The sequence below is a fragment of the Apium graveolens genome, chromosome 9 (genome assembly GCF_009905375.1).
Source record: "Apium graveolens cultivar Ventura chromosome 9, ASM990537v1, whole genome shotgun sequence".
In the NCBI taxonomy this organism is placed as follows: Eukaryota; Viridiplantae; Streptophyta; class Magnoliopsida; order Apiales; family Apiaceae; genus Apium; species Apium graveolens.
Genome location: NC_133655.1, coordinates 31,598,528 through 31,601,786, shown reverse-complemented (window position 1 = coordinate 31,601,786; position 3,259 = coordinate 31,598,528). Strand labels below are relative to the sequence as shown.

At 42.8% G+C, this 3,259-nt stretch overlaps 1 non-coding gene across 1 annotated transcript; it reads left to right on the top strand.

Moving 5' to 3' along the window:
- Nucleotides 1-2,916: 2,916 nt before the first annotated feature.
- LOC141688509 (small nucleolar RNA R71) lies at nucleotides 2,917-3,023 on the top strand. The gene has a single exon (XR_012561949.1). It is a non-coding gene; the product is annotated as a small nucleolar RNA R71 (small nucleolar RNA).
- Nucleotides 3,024-3,259: the final 236 nt, after the last annotated feature.

Here is a 3,259-nt window from a genome sequence, read left to right as displayed (position 1 = left end):
GTGATATTTCTACAGGAACAACCACTTCTGCCCCATATGCTAACATAAAGGGAGTTGCACCAGTCGTGACTCTATAGATAGTCCTATAGGCCCATAGTATTGGGAGTATTTCATCCACCCAGTTATTCCTCAACTTCTCGATCCTCTTCTTTAGTCCATCCAGGATTACTCGATTTGCCACTTCCGCTTGCCCATTGGCTTGCGGGTATGCCACAGAGGTGAATCATAATTCAATTTCATTCTCCTCATAATATTTCTTGAATTCCTCATTGTTGAACTGTGTTTCATTGTCAGTGACTAGGATGCGAGGAATTCCATACCGGCACATGATATTTTCCCACAGGAATTGTGCAACCTTCTTAGTTGTGATTTTGGCCAAAGGCTTGGCTTCAATCCACTTAGTAAAATAATCAACGGCTACAATCAGGAACTTTCTTTGTACCGTGGCCATAGGGAAAGGTCCAAGTATATCCACTCCCCACATGGCAAAGGGGATGGGAGAGTTGATAGAAGTCAACATCTCGGGGGGTTGTCGAACAACAGGTGTATATTTCTGACAACGATCACACTTCTTCACATATTCTTTGGCATCGGCCATCATCTCGGGCCAATAGAAGCCTAAACGGGTTATCTTATGAGCTAGTGCTTTGCCCCCCAAGTGTTGCCTACAGATATCTTCATGTACTTCCTCAAGAGCCAAGCGTTCCTCATCAGGCCTGAGACATCTTAAGTAAGGAATCACTTAAGATCTTTTATACAAAATTCCATCTATCAAGGAATATCTCAGTGCTTGAACAACCAATCTTCGGGCTTTAGTAGCATCATTTGGCAACCAACCGGTTTGAATATGGGCCTTAATGGGATCTATCCATGACGTCCCCAGACCTATAGGAGCTACAAGCTTAAAATCAATGCTCCGTGTCTTCAGAATGCGGAAGTATACACTTCCTGAACTTTCCTCTATCTCAGATGAAGCAAACTTTGATAATGCATCTGTCTTAGTATTTTCCTCCCTTATAATGTGCTCAACATGGCATTCATCGAATTGGGTCATCACAGCTCTTACTAGGTGGACGTACTAAGTCATCGTATCATCCCTTGCCTCAAACTCTCCCTTCACCTGGGATATGACCAACTTCGAGTCTCCACAGACCTTCAAGTTCTTGACTCTCAGTGTCCCTGCTAGGTCGAGGCCAGCTGTCAGAGCTTCATATTCTGCCTCAGTTTGTGGTTGGAAAGTCTAACTCCATAGCGTATTCAATTAAGAACCCATCAGGGCTTTGTAAACTAACCCTGCTCCACTTAAATTTGTTTTTGATGCTCAAAATAGAGAACCCAGTATTCCTTTTCCTTAACTTCCTTCTCTTTGTCCCCTTTATCACCTTCTGTATTTGGAGGTATAGTATCATTCTGCCCCCCCCCCCCCCCGACTTCTTGGTTGGGTATGGTACATTCCACCACGAAGTCAGCCAATGCCTAGGCTTTTATTGCCGTTCGTGGCTTATATTTGATATCGAATTCTCCCAGCTCTATTGCCCAATAGCCTTGGGACTATGAATAATATTTCTCAGGGGCTGATTTGTTAGTACCTCAATTTGATGAGCCTGAAAGTAAGGACGTAACTTTCTTGAAGCCATTACCAAGGTTAAAGCAAACTTCTCAATAGTTGAATAATTTAACTCAGCTCCATGCAGAATTTTACTGACATAATATACGGGTTTCTGGATTTTCAGTTCCTCCTTAACCAATACAGCGCTCAAGGCACTCTCTGAAACGGCCAAGTACAAGTATAAAACTTCATTCAAAGCTGGCTTGGCCAACAACGGGGCCTGAGCCATATATTTCTTTAATTCCTCGAATGCCTTCTGGCTTTCCTTACTCCATACAAAATCCTTAACCTTCTTTAAAGATTTGAAGAACGACAAGCACTTGTCCCCAGACTTTGAGATGAATCGTCCCAATGCAGCAACCCTTCCAGTGAGTTTTTGAACATCTTTGATAGTTTTTGGCGGCTCTATATCCAGGATTGCCTTTATTTTATCGGGATTAGCCTCGATTCCTCTGTTGGAGACCATCAATCCCAAAAACTTTCCAGATCCTACTCCGAAAGCACACTTTGTAGGATTTAACATCATCTTGTGGTATCTTAGGACCTCGAAAGCTTCCCTCAAATGGGTTATATGGTCATTCTTCACTAGACTCTTGACTAACAAGTCATCAACATAAAATTCCATGGTCTTGCCAATAAGATCCTTAAAAATTTTATTTACCAACCTTTGATAGGTGGCTCCTGCATTCTTGAGACCAAATGCCATAACAAGATAACAATAAATACCAAAGTTAGTGATGAATGATACCTTTGGGATGTCGTCCTTGTGCATCTTGATTTGATTGTATCCACTAAATCCATCCATGAAGCTCAACATCTCATGTCCAACAGTGGCATCTATCAAAGTATCTATCTTTAGCAATGGGAAACAGTCCCTAGGGCATGCGTTATTCAGATCAGTGAAGTCCACACACATCCTCCATTTTCCATTGGCCTTCTTTACCATTACATGGTTTGCTAACCATTCTGGAAATTTTATCTCCTCGATGAAACCAGCCTCTAAGAGCTTCACTACTTCCTGTTTTATAGCTTCTTGCCTCTCTAGAGCAAAACTTCTTTTCTATTACTTTACTGTCTTCCGATTTGGATCCACATTCAGCTTGTGAGTAATCAGTTCCGGGTCTATGCCTGGCATATCAGCTGCTGACCATGCAAACACGTCGCTATTTTCTTGCAAAAATTTTACCAACTTCCCTCTAAGGGGCTCCTCTAGTGTGGCTCCAACGAAAGTCACCTTCTCTGGATCCTCGGGGGCTAAAGGAACCGAAACCAAGTCTTCTGCTGGCTTCCCTCTTCTCTCCTCAGGCATTCCACGATGAGGACACTTCCTAAGCATCTCCTTGTAGCTCTCCCAAGCTTCATATAAGGATTCTCCTGATTGCTGCGCAAATTGAGTAAGAGCATTCCTGATTGCAGCTGTCTTCGCCATAGGGAAGAATTTAGTAAGAAACTTCTGAGCAAGATCTTCCCAAGTAGTAATTGAACCAGCTGGTAGAGAGTGTAACCAGCTCTTAGCCTTGTCCCTCAGAGAGAATGGGAACAGTCTCAGCTTCACAGCATCTTCAGAAATACCGTTGAACTTGAAGGTGTCGCAGATCTCAATAAAGTCCCTAATGTGCATATTGGGATCTTCAGTTGGAGAACCCCCAA